The sequence below is a fragment of the Salmo salar genome, chromosome 07 (assembly GCF_965601325.2).
Source record: "Salmo salar chromosome 07, fSalSal1, whole genome shotgun sequence".
NCBI lineage: Eukaryota > Metazoa > Chordata > Actinopteri > Salmoniformes > Salmonidae > Salmo > Salmo salar.
The window spans coordinates 27,654,584-27,676,357 of NC_138297.1; the positions used below are offsets into that span (position 1 = coordinate 27,654,584).

The 21,774-nt window shown below is 41.4% G+C and overlaps 13 non-coding genes across 13 annotated transcripts; all 13 read right to left on the minus strand.

The window, feature by feature from the left end:
* Positions 1-1,002: 1,002 nt before the first annotated feature.
* trnan-guu (transfer RNA asparagine (anticodon GUU)) lies at positions 1,003-1,077 on the minus strand. Its single transcript has one exon. It is a non-coding gene; the product is annotated as a tRNA-Asn (tRNA).
* A 1,113-nt stretch (positions 1,078-2,190) lies between these two features.
* trnan-guu (transfer RNA asparagine (anticodon GUU)) lies at positions 2,191-2,264 on the minus strand. The gene has a single exon. It is a non-coding gene; the product is annotated as a tRNA-Asn (tRNA).
* Positions 2,265-3,377: 1,113 nt separating this feature from the next.
* Positions 3,378-3,451, minus strand: trnan-guu (transfer RNA asparagine (anticodon GUU)). The gene has a single exon. It is a non-coding gene; the product is annotated as a tRNA-Asn (tRNA).
* Positions 3,452-4,564: 1,113 nt separating this feature from the next.
* On the minus strand, positions 4,565-4,638 carry trnan-guu (transfer RNA asparagine (anticodon GUU)). The gene has a single exon. It is a non-coding gene; the product is annotated as a tRNA-Asn (tRNA).
* Positions 4,639-5,751: 1,113 nt separating this feature from the next.
* On the minus strand, positions 5,752-5,825 carry trnan-guu (transfer RNA asparagine (anticodon GUU)). Its single transcript has one exon. It is a non-coding gene; the product is annotated as a tRNA-Asn (tRNA).
* A 3,486-nt stretch (positions 5,826-9,311) lies between these two features.
* trnan-guu (transfer RNA asparagine (anticodon GUU)) lies at positions 9,312-9,385 on the minus strand. The gene has a single exon. It is a non-coding gene; the product is annotated as a tRNA-Asn (tRNA).
* Positions 9,386-14,058: 4,673 nt separating this feature from the next.
* trnan-guu (transfer RNA asparagine (anticodon GUU)) lies at positions 14,059-14,132 on the minus strand. Its single transcript has one exon. It is a non-coding gene; the product is annotated as a tRNA-Asn (tRNA).
* Positions 14,133-15,244: 1,112 nt separating this feature from the next.
* trnan-guu (transfer RNA asparagine (anticodon GUU)) lies at positions 15,245-15,318 on the minus strand. Its single transcript has one exon. It is a non-coding gene; the product is annotated as a tRNA-Asn (tRNA).
* A 1,113-nt stretch (positions 15,319-16,431) lies between these two features.
* trnan-guu (transfer RNA asparagine (anticodon GUU)) lies at positions 16,432-16,505 on the minus strand. Its single transcript has one exon. It is a non-coding gene; the product is annotated as a tRNA-Asn (tRNA).
* A 1,113-nt stretch (positions 16,506-17,618) lies between these two features.
* Positions 17,619-17,692, minus strand: trnan-guu (transfer RNA asparagine (anticodon GUU)). The gene has a single exon. It is a non-coding gene; the product is annotated as a tRNA-Asn (tRNA).
* Positions 17,693-18,805: 1,113 nt separating this feature from the next.
* On the minus strand, positions 18,806-18,879 carry trnan-guu (transfer RNA asparagine (anticodon GUU)). The gene has a single exon. It is a non-coding gene; the product is annotated as a tRNA-Asn (tRNA).
* A 1,113-nt stretch (positions 18,880-19,992) lies between these two features.
* On the minus strand, positions 19,993-20,066 carry trnan-guu (transfer RNA asparagine (anticodon GUU)). Its single transcript has one exon. It is a non-coding gene; the product is annotated as a tRNA-Asn (tRNA).
* A 1,113-nt stretch (positions 20,067-21,179) lies between these two features.
* On the minus strand, positions 21,180-21,253 carry trnan-guu (transfer RNA asparagine (anticodon GUU)). The gene has a single exon. It is a non-coding gene; the product is annotated as a tRNA-Asn (tRNA).
* Positions 21,254-21,774: the final 521 nt, after the last annotated feature.

Genomic DNA, 21,774 nt, shown 5'->3' on the forward strand with positions numbered 1-21,774 from the left:
TGTGTCAATGTGCATCGAAAGTGCCGCAACATTTTCAAGGAAGTAGCCCTGTAGTTTTCTAACGTTTGTTAGCTTTTTGAATGGCCTTAAAAGGGCAAAAATGTAGCACAATGTTCGTCAGCACAACATTATATAAAAAGGCATCTGGCAGGAGTAAATTTGGCCACAATCACAAATATTATTTGATAAATATATAACTTAAACAACTGCGTTTTCACGAATGTAATATATGATCGCCAAGCCCATTCAAAATAATTAGGGGACTGACCCTGGAAGAATGATGTAATGGCGAGTCACTTTCATGTCGTATAGGCACACATATTCACACAAATACACACATACTGGACCAACATTGTCCTTCAAGCGAAATACATTTAAATGCTAAGGGTTTTCATGCCAGATTGACATCATTTACATTGTCATACTTGCCGGATTAATATGAATAAATGATATGTTCCATGGAGACCACAGAATGATAAAGCTATTGAGTAACAGAAGATCAGAGACCATTGACAGCCATTTAGGTATAGTATAGCAACTTGTCATCTTTCATGTTCAACAACACCCCAATCACATGTGACAATAGGAAACAAAGCAGGTCAAAAACGAGCTTACTGTAAATCCAGGAAGGTCTTTCCACATCAGTATAAATGGAATGATAGCATCTCTGGGTGGGCTCAAATCACCAACCTTTAAACTAACGGCCTAAGGCGCTAACCAATTGCGCCACAGAGACTTGTGATTATATTCACCCTCAGCAGGCCAAAGTCTCATGGAAGCTCACTACAAGTCAGGAAGTTTCACATCGCTACAATCTGAAAAATGTCATCCATGGGTGGTGTCGAAGCACCAATCTTTAGATAGATAGTCAAACACACTAACTGATTGCACTAGAGAGGCTTGTGTTGGCATTGACCCTCAGCAGGACAAAGTAACAGGGAATCTCATTACAGGTCCAGGATGTCACATCCGCATCATGGAGCACAACAAACTGAAAACTCTCGTCCCTGGGTGGGCTCGAACCACCAAACCTTTAGATTAACAGTCTAACGCGCTAACCAATTGCGCCACAGAGACTTGTTGTGTGTCTGACCCTGACACTTGATCGCTGGCCATCCGTGATCTCATCCAACTGTACATGGAGTTTACGAAACAACAACACTTTGTTCCAATGGTTGTGTCAACGTGCATCGAAAGTGCCGCAACATTTTCAAGGAAGTAGTCCTGTAGTTTTCTAACGTTTGTTAGCTTTTTGAATGGCCTTAAAAGGGCAAAAATGTAGCACAATGTTCGTCAGCACAACATTATATAAAAAGGCATCTGGCAGGAGTAAATTTGGCCACAATCACAAATATTATTTGATAAATATATATCTTAAACAACTGCGTTTTCACGAATGTAATATATGATCGCCAAGCCCATTCAAAATAATTAGGGGACTGACCCTGGAAGAATGATGTAATGGCGAGTCACTTTCATGTCGTATAGGCACACATATTCACACAAATACACACATACTGGACCAACATTGTCCTTCAAGCGAAATACATTTAAATGCTAAGGGTTTTCATGCCAGATTGACATCATTTACATTGTCATACTTGCCGGATTAATATGAATAAATGATATGTTCCATGGAGACCACAGAATGATAAAGCTATTGAGTAACAGAAGATCAGAGACCATTGACAGCCATTTAGGTATAGTATAGCAGCAGGTATAGGAACTTGTCATCTTTCATGTTCAACAACACACCAATCACATGTGACAATAGGAAACAAAGCAGGTCAAAAGCGAGCTTACTGTAAATCCAGGAAGGTCTTTCCACATCAGTATAAATGGAATGATAGCATCTCTGGGTGGGCTCAAATCACCAACCTTTAAACTAACGGCCTAAGGCGCTAACCAATTGCGCCACAGAGACTTGTGATTATATTCACCCTCAGCAGGCCAAAGTCTCATGGAAGCTCTCTACAAGTCAGGAAGTTTCACATCGCTACAATCTGAAAAATGTCATCCATGGGTGGTGTCGAAGCACCAATCTTTAGATAGATTGTCAAACACACTAACTGATTGCACTAGAGAGGCTTGTGTTGACATTGACCCTCAGCAGGACAAAGTAACAGGGAATCTCATTACAGGTCCAGGATGTCACATCCGCATCATGGAGCACAACAAACTGAAAACTCTCGTCCCTGGGTGGGCTCGAACCACCAACCTTTAGATTAACAGTCTAACGCGCTAACCAATTGCGCCACAGAGACTTGTTGTGTGTCTGACCCTGACACTTGATCGCTGGCCATCCGTGATCTCATCCAACTGTACATGGAGTTTACGAAACAACAACACTTTGTTCCAATGGTTGTGTCAATGTGCATCGAAAGTGCCGCAACATTTTCAAGGAAGTAGCCCTGTAGTTTTCTAACGTTTGTTAGCTTTTTGAATGGCCTTAAAAGGGCAAAAATGTAGCACAATGTTCGTCAGCACAACATTATATAAAAAGGCATCTGGCAGGAGTAAATTTGGCCACAATCACAAATATAATTTGATAAATATATATCTTAAACAACTGCGTTTTCACGAATGTAATATATGATCGCCAAGCCCATTCAAAATAATTAGGGGACTGACCCTGGAAGAATGATGTAATGGCGAGTCACTTTCATGTCGTATAGGCACACATATTCACACAAATACACACATACTGGACCAACATTGTCCTTCAAGCGAAATACATTTAAATGCTAAGGGTTTTCATGCCAGATTGACATCATTTACATTGTCATACTTGCCGGATTAATATGAATAAATGATATGTTCCATGGAGACCACAGAATGATAAAGCTATTGAGTAACAGAAGATCAGAGACCATTGACAGCCATTTAGGTATAGTATAGCAGCAGGTATAGGAACTTGTCATCTTTCATGTTCAACAACACACCAATCACATGTGACAATAGGAAACAAAGCAGGTCAAAAGCGAGCTTACTGTAAATCCAGGAAGGTCTTTCCACATCAGTATAAATGGAATGATAGCATCTCTGGGTGGGCTCAAATCACCAACCTTTAAACTAACGGCCTAAGGCGCTAACCAATTGCGCCACAGAGACTTGTGATTATATTCACCCTCAGCAGGCCAAAGTCTCATGGAAGCTCACTACAAGTCAGGAAGTTTCACATCGCTACAATCTGAAAAATGTCATCCATGGGTGGTGTCGAAGCACCAATCTTTAGATAGATTGTCAAACACACTAACTGATTGCACTAGAGAGGCTTGTGTTGGCATTGACCCTCAGCAGGACAAAGTAACAGGGAATCTCATTACAGGTCCAGGATGTCACATCCGCATCATGGAGCACAACAAACTGAAAACTCTCGTCCCTGGGTGGGCTCGAACCACCAACCTTTAGATTAACAGTCTAACGCGCTAACCAATTGCGCCACAGAGACTTGTTGTGTGTCTGACCCTGACACTTGATCGCTGGCCATCCGTGATCTCATCCAACTGTACATGGAGTTTACGAAACAACAACACTTTGTTCCAATGGTTGTGTCAATGTGCATCGAAAGTGCCGCAACATTTTCAAGGAAGTAGCCCTGTAGTTTTCTAACGTTTGTTAGCTTTTTGAATGGCCTTAAAAGGGCAAAAATGTAGCACAATGTTCGTCAGCACAACATTATATAAAAAGGCATCTGGCAGGAGTAAATTTGGCCACAATCACAAATATAATTTGATAAATATATATCTTAAACAACTGCGTTTTCACGAATGTAATATATGATCGCCAAGCCCATTCAAAATAATTAGGGGACTGACCCTGGAAGAATGATGTAATGGCGAGTCACTTTCATGTCGTATAGGCACACATATTCACACAAATACACACATACTGGACCAACATTGTCCTTCAAGCGAAATACATTTAAATGCTAAGGGTTTTCATGCCAGATTGACATCATTTACATTGTCATACTTGCCGGATTAATATGAATAAATGATATGTTCCATGGAGACCACAGAATGATCAAGCTATTGAGTAACAGAAGATCAGAGACCATTGACAGCCATTTAGGTATAGTATAGCAGCAGGTATAGGAACTTGTCATCTTTCATGTTCAACAACACACCAATCACATGTGACAATAGGAAACAAAGCAGGTCAAAAGCGAGCTTACTGTAAATCCAGGAAGGTCTTTCCACATCAGTATAAATGGAAAGATAGCATCTCTGGGTGGGCTCAAATCACCAACCTTTAAACTAACGGCCTAAGGCGCTAACCAATTGCGCCACAGAGACTTGTGATTATATTCACCCTCAGCAGGCCAAAGTCTCATGGAAGCTCACTACAAGTCAGGAAGTTTCACATCGCTACAATCTGAAAAATGTCATCCATGGGTGGTGTCGAAGCACCAATCTTTAGATAGATTGTCAAACACACTAACTGATTGCACTAGAGAGGCTTGTGTTGGCATTGACCCTCAGCAGGACAAAGTAACAGGGAATCTCATTACAGGTCCAGGATGTCACATCCGCATCATGGAGCACAACAAACTGAAAACTCTCGTCCCTGGGTGGGCTCGAACCACCAACCTTTAGATTAACAGTCTAACGCGCTAACCAATTGCGCCACAGAGACTTGTTGTGTGTCTGACCCTGACACTTGATCGCTGGCCATCCGTGATCTCATCCAACTGTACATGGAGTTTACGAAACAACAACACTTTGTTCCAATGGTTGTGTCAATGTGCATCGAAAGTGCCGCAACATTTTCAAGGATGTAGCCCTGTAGTTTTCTAACGTTTGTTAGCTTTTTGAATGGCCTTAAAAGGGCAAAAATGTAGCACAATGTTCGTCAGCACAACATTATATAAAAAGGCATCTGGCAGGAGTAAATTTGGCCACAATCATAAATATACTTTGATAAATATATATCTTAAACAACTGCGTTTTCACGAATGTAATATATGATCGCCAAGCCCATTCAAAATAATTAGGGGACTGACCCTGGAAGAATGATGTAATGGCGAGTCACTTTCATGTCGTATAGGCACACATATTCACACAAATACACACATACTGGACCAACATTGTCCTTCAAGCGAAATACATTTAAATGCTAAGGGTTTTCATGCCAGATTGACATCATTTACATTGTCATACTTGCCGGATTAATATGAATAAATGATATGTTCCATGGAGACCACAGAATGATCAAGCTATTGAGTAACAGAAGATCAGAGACCATTGACAGCCATTTAGGTATAGTATAGCAGCAGGTATAGGAACTTGTCATCTTTCATGTTCAACAACACACCAATCACATGTGACAATAGGAAACAAAGCAGGTCAAAAGCGAGCTTACTGTAAATCCAGGAAGGTCTTTCCACATCACTATAAATGGAAAGATAGCATCTCTGGGTGGGCTCAAATCACCAACCTTTAAACTAACGGCCTAAGGCGCTAACCAATTGCGCCACAGAGACTTGTGATTATATTCACCCTCAGCAGGCCAAAGTCTCATGGAAGCTCACTACAAGTCAGGAAGTTTCACATCGCTACCATCTGAAAAATGTCATCCATGGGTGGTGTCGAAGCACCAATCTTTAGATAGATTGTCAAACACACTAACTGATTGCACTAGAGAGGCTTGTGTTGGCATTGACCCTCAGCAGGACAAAGTAACAGGGAATCTCATTACAGGTCCAGGATGTCACATCCGCATCATGGAGCACAACAAACTGAAAACTCTCGTCCCTGGGTGGGCTCGAACCACCAACCTTTAGATTAACAGTCTAACGCACTAACCAATTGCGCCACAGAGACTTGTTGTGTGTCTGACCCTGACACTTGATCGCTGGCCATCCGTGATCTCATCCAACTGTACATGGAGTTTACGAAACAACAACACTTTGTTCCAATGGTTGTGTCAATGGGCATCGAAAGGGCCGCAACATTTTCAAGGATGTAGCCCTGTAGTTTTCTAACGTTTGTTAGCTTTTTGAATGGCCTTAAAAGGGCAAAAATGTAGCACAATGTTCGTCAGCACAACATTATATAAAAAGGCATCTGGCAGGAGTAAATTTGGCCACAATCATAAATATACTTTGACAAATATATATCTTAAACAACTGCGTTTTCACGAATGTAATATATGATCGCCAAGCCCATTCAAAATAATTAGGGGACTGACCCTGGAAGAATGATGTAATGGCGAGTCACTTTCATGTCGTATAGGCACACATATTCACACAAATACACACATACTGGACCAACATTGTACTTCAAGCGAAATACATTTAAATGCTAAGGGTTTTCATGCCAGATTGACATCATTTACATTGTCATACTTGCCGGATTAATATGAATAAATGATATGTTCCATGGAGACCACAGAATGATCAAGCTATTGAGTAACAGAAGATCAGAGACCATTGACAGCCATTTAGGTATAGTATAGCAGCAGGTATAGGAACTTGTCATCTTTCATGTTCAACAACACACCAATCACATGTGACAATAGGAAACAAAGCAGGTCAAAAGCGAGCTTACTGTAAATCCAGGAAGGTCTTTCCACATCACTATAAATGGAAAGATAGCATCTCTGGGTGGGCTCAAATCACCAACCTTTAAACTAACGGCCTAAGGCGCTAACCAATTGCGCCACAGAGACTTGTGATTATATTCACCCTCAGCAGGCCAAAGTCTCATGGAAGCTCACTACAAGTCAGGAAGTTTCACATCGCTACCATCTGAAAAATGTCATCCATGGGTGGTGTCGAAGAACCAATCTTTAGATAGATTGTCAAACACACTAACTGATTGCACTAGAGAGGCTTGTGTTGGCATTGACCCTCAGCAGGACAAAGTAACAGGGAATCTCATTACAGGTCCAGGATGTCACATCCGCATCATGGAGCACAACAAACTGAAAACTCTCGTCCCTGGGTGGGCTCGAACCACCAACCTTTAGATTAACAGTCTAACGCCCTAACCAAATGCGCCACAGAGACTTGTTGTGTGTCTGACCCTGACACTTGATCGCTGGCCATCCGTGATCTCATCCAACTGTACATGGAGTTTACGAAACAACAACACTTTGTTCCAATGGTTGTGTCAATGTGCATCGAAAGTGCCGCAACATTTTCAAGGATGTAGCCCTGTAGTTTTCTAACGTTTGTTAGCTTTTTGAATGGCCTTAAAAGGGCAAAAATGTAGCACAATGTTCGTCAGCACAACATTATATAAAAAGGCATCTGGCAGGAGTAAATTTGGCCACAATCATAAATATACTTTGACAAATATATATCTTAAACAACTGCGTTTTCACGAATGTAATATATGATCGCCAAGCCCATTCAAAATAATTAGGGGACTGACCCTGGAAGAATGATGTAATGGCGAGTCACTTTCATGTCGTATAGGCACACATATTCACACAAATACACACATACTGGACCAACATTGTACTTCAAGCGAAATACATTTAAATGCTAAGGGTTTTCATGCCAGATTGACATCATTTACATTGTCATACTTGCCGGATTAATATGAATAAATGATATGTTCCATGGAGACCACAGAATGATCAAGCTATTGAGTAACAGAAGATCAGAGACCATTGACAGCCATTTAGGTATAGTATAGCAGCAGGTATAGGAACTTGTCATCTTTCATGTTCAACAACACACCAATCACATGTGACAATAGGAAACAAAGCAGGTCAAAAGCGAGCTTACTGTAAATCCAGGAAGGTCTTTCCACATCACTATAAATGGAAAGATAGCATCTCTGGGTGGGCTCAAATCACCAACCTTTAAACTAACGGCCTAAGGCGCTAACCAATTGCGCCACAGAGACTTGTGATTATATTCACCCTCAGCAGGCCAAAGTCTCATGGAAGCTCACTACAAGTCAGGAAGTTTCACATCGCTACCATCTGAAAAATGTCATCCATGGGTGGTGTCGAAGCACCAATCTTTAGATAGATTGTCAAACACACTAACTGATTGCACTAGAGAGGCTTGTGTTGGCATTGACCCTCAGCAGGACAAAGTAACAGGGAATCTCATTACATGTCCAGGATGTCACATCCGCATCATGGAGCACAACAAACTGAAAACTCTCGTCCCTGGGTGGGCTCAAACCACCAACCTTTAGATTAACAGTCTAACGCACTAACCAATTGCGCCACAGAGACTTTTGGGTGTCTGACCCTGACACTTGATCGCTGGCCATCCGTGATCTCATCCAACTGTACATGGAGTTTACGAAACAACAACACTTTGTTCCAATGGTTGTGTCAACGTGCATCGAAAGTGCCGCAACATTTTCAAGGATGTAGCCCTGTAGTTTTCTAACGTTTGTTAGCTTTTTGAATGGCCTTAAAAGGGCAAAAATGTAGCACAATGTTCGTCAGCACAACATTTTATAAAAAGGCATCTGGCAGGAGTAAATTTGGCCACAATCATAAATATACTTTGACAAATATATATCTTAAACAACTGCGTTTTCACGAATGTAATATATGATCGCCAAGCCCATTCAAAATAATTAGGGGACTGACCCTGGAAGAATGATGTAATGGCGAGTCACTTTCATGTCGTATAGGCACACATATTCACACAAATACACACATACTGGACCAACATTGTACTTCAAGCGAAATACATTTAAATGCTAAGGGTTTTCATGCCAGATTGACATCATTTACATTGTCATACTTGCCGGATTAATATGAATAAATGATATGTTCCATGGAGACCACAGAATGATCAAGATATTGAGTAACAGAAGATCAGAGACCATTGACAGCCATTTAGGTATAGTATAGCAGCAGGTATAGGAACTTGTCATCTTTCATGTTCAACAACACACCAATCACATGTGACAATAGGAAACAAAGCAGGTCAAAAGCGAGCTTACTGTAAATCCAGGAAGGTCTTTCCACATCACTATAAATGGAAAGATAGCATCTCTGGGTGGGCTCAAATCACCAACCTTTAAACTAACGGCCTAAGGCGCTAACCAATTGCGCCACAGAGACTTGTGATTATATTCACCCTCAGCAGGCCAAAGTCTCATGGAAGCTCACTACAAGTCAGGAAGTTTCACATCGCTACCATCTGAAAAATGTCATCCATGGGTGGTGTCGAAGCACCAATCTTTAGATAGATTGTCAAACACACTAACTGATTGCACTAGAGAGGCTTGTGTTGGCATTGACCCTCAGCAGGACAAAGTAACAGGGAATCTCATTACAGGTCCAGGATGTCACATCCGCATCATGGAGCACAACAAACTGAAAACTCTCGTCCCTGGGTGGGCTCGAACCACCAACCTTTAGATTAACAGTCTAACGCACTAACCAATTGCGCCACAGAGACTTTTGGGTGTCTGACCCTGACACTTGATCGCTGGCCATCCGTGATCTCATCCAACTGTACATGGAGTTTACGAAACAACAACACTTTGTTCCAATGGTTGTGTCAATGTGCATCGAAAGTGCCGCAACATTTTCAAGGATGTAGCCCTGTAGTTTTCTAACGTTTGTTAGCTTTTTGAATGGCCTTAAAAGGGCAAAAATGTAGCACAATGTTCGTCAGCACAACATTTTATAAAAAGGCATCTGGCAGGAGTAAATTTGGCCACAATCATAAATATACTTTGACAAATATATATCTTAAACAACTGCGTTTTCACGAATGTAATATATGATCGCCAAGCCCATTCAAAATAATTAGGGGACTGACCCTGGAAGAATGATGTAATGGCGAGTCACTTTCATGTCGTATAGGCACACATATTCACACAAATACACACATACTGGACCAACATTGTACTTCAAGCGAAATACATTTAAATGCTAAGGGTTTTCATGCCAGATTGACATCATTTACATTGTCATACTTGCCGGATTAATATGAATAAATGATATGTTCCATGGAGACCACAGAATGATCAAGCTATTGAGTAACAGAAGATCAGAGACCATTGACAGCCATTTAGGTATAGTATAGCAGCAGGTATAGGAACTTGTCATCTTTCATGTTCAACAACACACCAATCACATGTGACAATAGGAAACAAAGCAGGTCAAAAGCGAGCTTACTGTAAATCCAGGAAGGTCTTTCCACATCACTATAAATGGAAAGATAGCATCTCTGGGTGGGCTCAAATCACCAACCTTTAAACTAACGGCCTAAGGCGCTAACCAATTGCGCCACAGAGACTTGTGATTATATTCACCCTCAGCAGGCCAAAGTCTCATGGAAGCTCACTACAAGTCAGGAAGTTTCACATCGCTACCATCTGAAAAATGTCATCCATGGGTGGTGTCGAAGAACCAATCTTTAGATAGATTGTCAAACACACTAACTGATTGCACTAGAGAGGCTTGTGTTGGCATTGACCCTCAGCAGGACAAAGTAACAGGGAATCTCATTACAGGTCCAGGATGTCACATCCGCATCATGGAGCACAACAAACTGAAAACCCTCCTCCCTGGGTGGGCTCGAACCACCAACCTTTAGATTAACAGTCTAACGCGCTAACCAATTGCGCCACAGAGACTTGTTGTGTGTCTGACCCTGACACTTGATCGCTGGCCATCCGTGATCTCATCCAACTGTACATGGAGTTTACGAAACAACAACACTTTGTTCCAATGGTTGTGTCAATGTGCATCGAAAGTGCCGCAACATTTTCAAGGATGTAGCCCTGTAGTTTTCTAACGTTTGTTAGCTTTTTGAATGGCCTTAAAAGGGCAAAAATGTAGCACAATGTTCGTCAGCACAACATTATATAAAAAGGCATCTGGCAGGAGTAAATTTGGCCACAATCATAAATATACTTTGACAAATATATATCTTAAACAACTGCGTTTTCACGAATGTAATATATGATCGCCAAGCCCATTCAAAATAATTAGGGGACTGACCCTGGAAGAATGATGTAATGGCGAGTCACTTTCATGTCGTATAGGCACACATATTCACACAAATACACACATACTGGACCAACATTGTACTTCAAGCGAAATACATTTAAATGCTAAGGGTTTTCATGCCAGATTGACATCATTTACATTGTCATACTTGCCGGATTAATATGAATAAATGATATGTTCCATGGAGACCACAGAATGATCAAGCTATTGAGTAACAGAAGATCAGAGACCATTGACAGCCATTTAGGTATAGTATAGCAGCAGGTATAGGAACTTGTCATCTTTCATGTTCAACAACACACCAATCACATGTGACAATAGGAAACAAAGCAGGTCAAAAGCGAGCTTACTGTAAATCCAGGAAGGTCTTTCCACATCACTATAAATGGAAAGATAGCATCTCTGGGTGGGCTCAAATCACCAACCTTTAAACTAACGGCCTAAGGCGCTAACCAATTGCGCCACAGAGACTTGTGATTATATTCACCCTCAGCAGGCCAAAGTCTCATGGAAGCTCACTACAAGTCAGGAAGTTTCACATCGCTACCATCTGAAAAATGTCATCCATGGGTGGTGTCGAAGAACCAATCTTTAGATAGATTGTCAAACACACTAACTGATTGCACTAGAGAGGCTTGTGTTGGCATTGACCCTCAGCAGGACAAAGTAACAGGGAATCTCATTACAGGTCCAGGATGTCACATCCGCATCATGGAGCACAACAAACTGAAAACTCTCCTCCCTGGGTGGGCTCGAACCACCAACCTTTAGATTAACAGTCTAACGCGCTAACCAATTGCGCCACAGAGACTTGTTGTGTGTCTGACCCTGACACTTGATCGCTGGCCATCCGTGATCTCATCCAACTGTACATGGAGTTTACGAAACAACAACACTTTGTTCCAATGGTTGTGTCAATGTGCATCGAAAGTGCCGCAACATTTTCAAGGATGTAGCCCTGTAGTTTTCTAACGTTTGTTAGCTTTTTGAATGGCCTTAAAAGGGCAAAAATGTAGCACAATGTTCGTCAGCACAACATTATATAAAAAGGCATCTGGCAGGAGTAAATTTGGCCACAATCATAAATATACTTTGACAAATATATATCTTAAACAACTGCGTTTTCACGAATGTAATATATGATCGCCAAGCCCATTCAAAATAATTAGGGGACTGACCCTGGAAGAATGATGTAATGGCGAGTCACTTTCATGTCGTATAGGCACACATATTCACACAAATACACACATACTGGACCAACATTGTACTTCAAGCGAAATACATTTAAATGCTAAGGGTTTTCATGCCAGATTGACATCATTTACATTGTCATACTTGCCGGATTAATATGAATAAATGATATGTTCCATGGAGACCACAGAATGATCAAGCTATTGAGTAACAGAAGATCAGAGACCATTGACAGCCATTTAGGTATAGTATAGCAGCAGGTATAGGAACTTGTCATCTTTCATGTTCAACAACACACCAATCACATGTGACAATAGGAAACAAAGCAGGTCAAAAGCGAGCTTACTGTAAATCCAGGAAGGTCTTTCCACATCACTATAAATGGAAAGATAGCATCTCTGGGTGGGCTCAAATCACCAACCTTTAAACTAACGGCCTAAGGCGCTAACCAATTGCGCCACAGAGACTTGTGATTATATTCACCCTCAGCAGGCCAAAGTCTCATGGAAGCTCACTACAAGTCAGGAAGTTTCACATCGCTACCATCTGAAAAAGGTCATCCATGGGTGGTGTCGAAGCACCAATCTTTAGATAGATTGTCAAACACACTAACTGATTGCACTAGAGAGGCTTGTGTTGGCATTGACCCTCAGCAGGACAAAGTAACAGGGAATCTCATTACAGGTCCAGGATGTCACATCTGCATCATGGAGCACAACAATCTGAAAACTCTCATCCCTGGGTGGGCTCGAACCACCAACCTTTAGATTAACAGTCTAACGCGCTAACCAATTGCGCCACAGTGACTTTTTGTGTGTCTGACCCTGACACTTGATCGCTGGCCATCCGTGATCTCATCCAACTGTACATGGAGTTTACGAAACAACAACACTTTGTTCCAATGGTTGTGTCAATGTGCATCGAAAGTGCCGCAACATTTTCAAGGAAGTAGCCCTGTAGTTTTCTAACGTTTGTTAGCTTTTTGAATGGCCTTAAAAGGGCAAAAATGTAGCACAATGTTCGTCAGCACAACATTATATAAAAAGGCATCTGGCAGGAGTAAATTTGGCCACAATCATAAATATACTTTGATAAATATATATCTTAAACAACTGCGTTTTCACGAATGTAATATATGATCGCCAAGCCCATTCAAAATAATTAGGGGACTGACCCTGGAAGAATGATGTAATGGCGAGTCACTTTCATGTCGAATAGGCACACATATTCACACAAATACACACATACTGGACCAACATTGTACTTCAAGCGAAATACATTTAAATGCTAAGGGTTTTCATGCCAGATTGACATCATTTACATTGTCATACTTGCCGGATTAATATGAATAAATGATATGTTCCATGGAGACCACAGAATGATCAAGCTATTGAGTAACAGAAGATCAGAGACCATTGACAGCCATTTAGGTATAGTATAGCAGCAGGTATAGGAACTTGTCATCTTTCATGTTCAACAACACACCAATCACATGTGACAATAGGAAACAAAGCAGGTCAAAAGCGAGTTTACTGTAAATCCAGGAAGGTCTTACCACATCACTATAAATGGAAAGATAGCATCTCTGGGTGGGCTCAAATCACCAACCTTTAAACTAACGGCCTAAGGCGCTAACCAATTGCGCCACAGAGACTTGTGATTATATTCACCCTCAGCAGGCCAAAGTCTCATGGAAGCTCACTACAAGTCAGGAAGTTTCACATCGCTACAATCTGAAAAATGTCATCCATGGGTGGTGTCGAAGCACCAATCTTTAGATAGATTGTCAAACACACTAACTGATTGCACGAGAGAGGCTTGTGTTGGCATTGACCCTCAGCAGGACAAAGTAACAGGGAATCTCATTACAGGTCCAGGATGTCACATCCGCATCATGGAGCACAACAAACTGAAAACTCTCGTCCCTGGGTGGGCTCGAACCACCAACCTTTAGATTAACAGTCTAATGCACTAACCAATTGCGCCACAGAGACTTTTGGGTGTCTGACCCTGACACTTGATCGCTGGCCATCCGTGATCTCATCCAACTGTACATGGAGTTTACGAAACAACAACACTTTGTTCCAATGGTTGTGTCAATGTGCATCGAAAGTGCCGCAACATTTTCAAGGATGTAGCCCTGCAGTTTTCTAACGTTTGTTAGCTTTTTGAATGGCCTTAAAAGGGCAAAAATGTAGCACAATGTTCGTCAGCACAACATTTTATAAAAAGGCATCTGGCAGGAGTAAATTTGGCCACAATCATAAATATACTTTGACAAATATATATCTTAAACAACTGCGTTTTCACGAATGTAATATATGATCGCCAAGCCCATTCAAAATAATTAGGGGACTGACCCTGGAAGAATGATGTAATGGCGAGTCACTTTCATGTCGTATAGGCACACATATTCACACAAATACACACATACTGGACCAACATTGTACTTCAAGCGAAATACATTTAAATGCTAAGGGTTTTCATGCCAGATTGACATCATTTACATTGTCATACTTGCCGGATTAATATGAATAAATGATATGTTCCATGGAGACCACAGAATGATCAAGCTATTGAGTAACAGAAGATCAGAGACCATTGACAGCCATTTAGGTATAGTATAGCAGCAGGTATAGGAACTTGTCATCTTTCATGTTCAACAACACACCAATCACATGTGACAATAGGAAACAAAGCAGGTCAAAAGCGAGCTTACTGTAAATCCAGGAAGGTCTTTCCACATCACTATAAATGGAAAGATAGCATCTCTGGGTGGGCTCAAATCACCAACCTTTAAACTAACGGCCTAAGGCGCTAACCAATTGCGCCACAGAGACTTGTGATTATATTCACCCTCAGCAGGCCAAAGTCTCATGGAAGCTCACTACAAGTCAGGAAGTTTCACATCGCTACCATCTGAAAAATGTCATCCATGGGTGGTGTCGAAGAACCAATCTTTAGATAGATTGTCAAACACACTAACTGATTGCACTAGAGAGGCTTGTGTTGGCATTGACCCTCAGCAGGACAAAGTAACAGGGAATCTCATTACAGGTCCAGGATGTCACATCCGCATCATGGAGCACAACAAACTGAAAACTCTCGTCCCTGGGTGGGCTCGAACCACCAACCTTTAGATTAACAGTCTAACGCGCTAACCAATTGCGCCACAGAGACTTGTTGTGTGTCTGACCCTGACACTTGATCGCTGGCCATCCGTGATCTCATCCAACTGTACATGGAGTTTACGAAACAACAACACTTTGTTCCAATGGTTGTGTCAACGTGCATCGAAAGTGCCGCAACATTTTCAAGGAAGTAGCCCTGTAGTTTTCTAACGTTTGTTAGCTTTTTGAATGGCCTTAAAAGGGCAAAAATGTAGCACAATGTTCGTCAGCGCAACATTATATAAAAAGGCATCTGGCAGGAGTAAATTCAGCCACAATCACAAATATAATTTGATAAATATATATCTTAAACAACTGCGTTTTCACGAATGTAATATATGATCGCCAAGCCCATTCAAAATAATTAGGGGACTGACCCTGGAAGAATGATGTAATGGCGAGTCACGTTCATGGCGTATAGGCACACATATTCACACAAACACACACATACTGGACCAACATTGTCCTTCAAGCGAAATACATTTAAATGCTAAGGGTTTTCATGCCAGATTGACATCATTTACATTGTCATACTTGCGGGATTAATATGAATAAATGATATGTTCCATGGAGACCACAGAATGATCAAGCTATTGAGTAACAGAAGATCAGAGACCACTGACAGCCATTTAGGTATAGTATAGCAGCAGGTATAGGAACTTGTCATCTTTCATGTTCAACAACACACCAATCACATGTGACAATAGGAAACAAAGCAGGTCAAAAGCGAGCTTACTGTAAATCCAGGAAGGTCTTTCCACATCAGTATAAATGGAATGATAGCATCTCTGGGTGGGCTCAAATCACCAACCTTTAAACTAACGGCCTAAGGCGCTAACCAATTGCGCCACAGAGACTTGTGATTATATTCCCCCTCAGCAGGCCAAAGTCTCATGGAAGCTCACTACAAGTCAGGAAGTTTCACATCGCTACAATCTGAAAAATGTCATCCATGGGTGGTGTCGAAGCACCAATCTTTAGATAGATTGTCAAACACACTAACTGATTGCACGAGAGAGGATTGTGTTGGCATTGACCCTCAGCAGGACAAAGTAACAGGGAATCTCATTACAGGTCCAGGATGTCACATCCGCATCATGGAGCACAACAAACTGAAAACTCTCATCCCTGGGTGGGCTCGAACCACCAACCTTTAGATTAACAGTCTAACGCGCTAACCAATTGCGCCACAGAGACTTGTTGTGTGTCTGACCCTGACACTTGATCGCTGGCCATCCGTGATCTCATCCAACTGTACATGGAGTTTACGAAACAACAACACTTTGTTCCAATGGTTGTGTCAATGTGCATCGAAAGTGCCGCAACATTTTCAAGGATGTAGCCCTGTAGTTTTCTAACGTTTGTTAGCTTTTTGAATGGCCTTAAAAGGGCAAAAATGTAGCACAATGTTCGTCAGCACAACATTATATAAAAAGGCATCTGGCAGGAGTAAATTTGGCCACAATCATAAATATACTTTGACAAATATATATCTTAAACAACTGCGTTTTCACGAATGTAATATATGATCGCCAAGCCCATTCAAAATAATTAGGGGACTGACCCTGGAAGAATGATGTAATGGCGAGTCACTTTCATGTCGTATAGGCACACATATTCACACAAATACACACATACAGAACCAACATTGTACTTCAAGCGAAATACATTTAAATGCTAAGGGTTTTCATGCCAGATTGACATCATTTACATTGTCATACTTGCCGGATTAATATGAATAAATGATATGTTCCATGGAGACCACAGAATGATCAAGCTATTGAGTAACAGAAGATCAGAGACCATTGACAGCCATTTAGGTATAGTATAGCAGCAGGTATAGGAACTTGTCATCTTTCATGTTCAACAACACACCAATCACATGTGACAATAGGAAACAAAGCAGGTCAAAAGCGAGTTTACTGTAAATCCAGGAAGGTCTTTCCACATCAGTATAAATGGAATGATAGCATCTCTGGGTGGGCTCAAATCACCAACCTTTAAACTAACGGCCTAAGGCGCTAACCAATTGCGCCACAGAGACTTGTGATTATATTCACCCTCAGCAGGCCAAAGTCTCATGGAAGCTCACTACAAGTCAGGAAGTTTCACATCGCTACAATCTGAAAAATGTCATCCATGGGTGGTGTCGAAGCACCAATCTTTAGATAGATTGTCAAACACACTAACTGATTGCACAAGAGAGGCTTGTGTTGGCATTGACCCTCAGCAGGACAAAGTAACAGGGAATCTCATTACAGGTCCAGGATGTCACATCCGCATCATGGAGCACAACAAACTGAAAACTCTCGTCCCTGGGTGGGCTCGAACCACCAACCTTTAGATTAACAGTCTAACGCGCTAACCAATTGCGCCACAGAGACTTGTTGTGTGTCTGACCCTGACACTTGATCGCTGGCCATCCGTGATCTCATCCAACTGTACATGGAGTTTACGAAACAACAACACTTTGTTCCAATGGTTGTGTCAACGTGCATCGAAAGTGCCGCAACATTTTCAAGGAAGTAGCCCTGTAGTTTTCTAACGTTTGTTAGCTTTTTGAATGGCCTTAAAAGGGCAAAAATGTAGCACAATGTTCGTCAGCACAACATTATATAAAAAGGCATCTGGCAGGAGTAAATTTGGCCACAATCATAAATATAATTTGATAAATATATATCTTAAACAACTGCGTTTTCACGAATGTAATATATGATCGCCAAGCCCATTCAAAATAATTAGGGGACTGACCCTGGAAGAATGATGTAATGGCGAGTCACTTTCATGGCGTATAGGCACACATATTCACACAAACACACACATACTGGACCAACATTGTCCTTCAAGCGAAATACATTTAAATGCTAAGGGTTTTCATGCCAGATTGACATCATTTACATTGTCATACTTGCCGGATTAATATGAATAAATGATATGTTCCATGGAGACCACAGAATGATCAAGCTATTGAGTAACAGAAGATCAGAGACCACTGACAGCCATTTAGGTATAGTATAGCAGCAGGTATAGGAACTTGTCATCTTTCATGTTCAACAACACACCAATCACATGTGACAATAGGAAACAAAGCAGGTCAAAAGCGAGCTTACTGTAAATCCAGGAAGGTCTTTCCACATCAGTATAAATGGAATGATAGCATCTCTGGGTGGGCTCAAATCACCAACCTTTAAACTAACGGCCTAAGGCGCTAACCAATTGCGCCACAGAGACTTGTGATTATATTCCCCCTCAGCAGGCCAAAGTCTCATGGAAGCTCACTACAAGTCAGGAAGTTTCACATCGCTACAATCTGAAAAATGTCATCCATGGGTGGTGTCGAAGCACCAATCTTTAGATAGATTGTCAAACACACTAACTGATTGCACGAGAGAGGATTGTGTTGGCATTGACCCTCAGCAGGACAAAGTAACAGGGAATCTCATTACAGGTCCAGGATGTCACATCCGCATCATGGAGCACAACAAACTGAAAACTCTCGTCCCTGGGTGGGCTCGAACCACCAACCTTTAGATTAACAGTCTAACGCGCTAACCAATTGCGCCACAGAGACTTGTTGTGTGTCTGACCCTGACACTTGATCGCTGGCCATCCGTGATCTCATCCAACTGTACATGGAGTTTACGAAACAACAACACTTTGTTCCAATGGTTGTGTCAATGTGCATCGAAAGTGCCGCAACATTTTCAAGGATGTAGCCCTGTAGTTTTCTAACGTTTGTTAGCTTTTTGAATGGCCTTAAAAGGGCAAAAATGTAGCACAATGTTCGTCAGCACAACATTATATAAAAAGGCATCTGGCAGGAGTAAATTTGGCCACAATCATAAATATACTTTGACAAATATATATCTTAAACAACTGCGTTTTCACGAATGTAATATATGATCGCCAAGCCCATTCAAAATAATTAGGGGACTGACCCTGGAAGAATGATGTAATGGCGAGTCACTTTCATGTCGTATAGGCACACATATTCACACAAATACACACATACAGAACCAACATTGTACTTCAAGCGAAATACATTTAAATGCTAAGGGTTTTCATGCCAGATTGACATCATTTACATTGTCATACTTGCCGGATTAATATGAATAAATGATATGTTCCATGGAGACCACAGAATGATCAAGCTATTGAGTAACAGAAGATCAGAGACCATTGACAGCCATTTAGGTATAGTATAGCAGCAGGTATAGGAACTTGTCATCTTTCATGTTCAACAACACACCAATCACATGTGACAATAGGAAACAAAGCAGGTCAAAAGCGAGTTTACTGTAAATCCAGGAAGGTCTTTCCACATCAGTATAAATGGAATGATAGCATCTCTGGGTGGGCTCAAATCACCAACCTTCAAACTAACGGCCTAAGGCGCTAACCAATTGCGCCACAGAGACTTGTGATTATATTCACCCTCAGCAGGCCAAAGTCTCATGGAAGCTCACTACAAGTCAGGAAGTTTCACATCGCTACAATCTGAAAAATGTCATCCATGGGTGGTGTCGAAGCACCAATCTTTAGATAGATTGCCAAACACACTAACTGATTGCACAAGAGAGGCTTGTGTTGGCATTGACCCTCAGCAGGACAAAGTAACAGGGAATCTCATTACAGGTCCAGGATGTCACATCCGCATCATGGAGCACAACAAACTGAAAACTCTCGTCCCTGGGTGGGCTCGAACCACCAACCTTTAGATTAACAGTCTAACGCGCTAACCAATTGCGCCACAGAGACTTGTTGTGTGTCTGACCCTGACACTTGATCGCTGGCCATCCGTGATCTCATCCAACTGTACATGGAGTTTACGAAACAACAACACTTTGTTCCAATGGTTGTGTCAATGTGCATCGAAAGTGCCGCAACATTTTCAAGGATGTAGCCCTGTAGTTTTCTAACGTTTGTTAGCTTTTTGAATGGCCTTAAAAGGGCAAAAATGTAGCACAATGTTCGTCAGCACAACATTATATAAAAAGGCATCTGGCAGGAGTAAATTTGGCCACAATCATAAATATACTTTGACAAATATATATCTTAAACAACTGCGTTTTCACGAATGTAATATATGATCGCCAAGCCCATTCAAAATAATTAGGGGACTGACCCTGGAAGAATGATGTAATGGCGAGTCACTTTCATGGCGTATAGGCACACATATTCACACAAACACACACATACTGGACCAACATTGTCCTTCAAGCGAAATACATTTAAATGCTAAGGGTTTTCATGCCAGATTGACATCATTTACATTGTCATACTTGCCGGATTAATATGAATAAATGATATGTTCCATGGAGACCACAGAATGATCAAGCTATTGAGTAACAGAAGATCAGAGACCATTGACAGCCATTTAGGTATAGTATAGCAGCAGGTATAGGAACTTGTCATCTTTCATGTTCAACAACACACCAATCACATGTGACAATAGGAAACAAAGCAGGTCAAAAGCGAGTTTACTGTAAATCCAGGAAGGTCTTTCCACATCAGTATAAATGGAATGATAGCATCTCTGGGTGGGCTCAAATCACCAACCTTTAAACTAACGGCCTAAGGCGCTAACCAATTGCGCCACAGAGACTTGTGATTATATTCACCCTCAGCAGGCCAAAGTCTCATGGAAGCTCACTACAAGTCAGGAAGTTTCACATCGCTACAATCTGAAAAATGTCATCCATGGGTGGTGTCGAAGCACCAATCTTTAGATAGATTGCCAAACACACTAACTGATTGCACAAGAGAGGCTTGTGTTGGCATTGACCCTCAGCAGGACAAAGTAACAGGGAATCTCATTACAGGTCCAGGATGTCACATCCGCATCATGGAGCACAACAAACTGAAAACTCTCGTCCCTGGGTGGGCTCGAACCACCAACCTTTAGATTAACAGTCTAACGCGCTAACCAATTGCGCCACAGAGACTTGTTGTGTGTCTGACCCTGACACTTGATCACTGGCCATCCGTGATCTCATCCAACTGTACATGGAGTTTACGAAACAACAACACTTTGTTCCAATGGTTGTGTCAACGTGCATCGAAAGTGCCGCAACATTTTCAAGGAAGTAGCCCTGTAGTTTTCTAACGTTTGTTAGCTTTTTGAATGGCCTTAAAAGGGCAAAAATGTAGCACAATGTTCGTCAGCACAACATTATATAAAAAGGCATCTGGCAGGAGTAAATTTGGCCACAATCATAAATATAATTTGATAAATATATATCTTAAACAACTGCGTTTTCACGAATGTAATATATGATCGCCAAGCTCATTCAAAATAATTAGGGGACTGACCCTGGAAGAATGATGTAATGGCGAGTCACTTTCATGGCGTATAGGCACACATATTCACACAAACACACACATACTGGACCAACATTGTCCTTCAAGCGAAATACATTTAAATGCTAAGGGTTTTCATGCCAGATTGACATCATTTACATTGTCA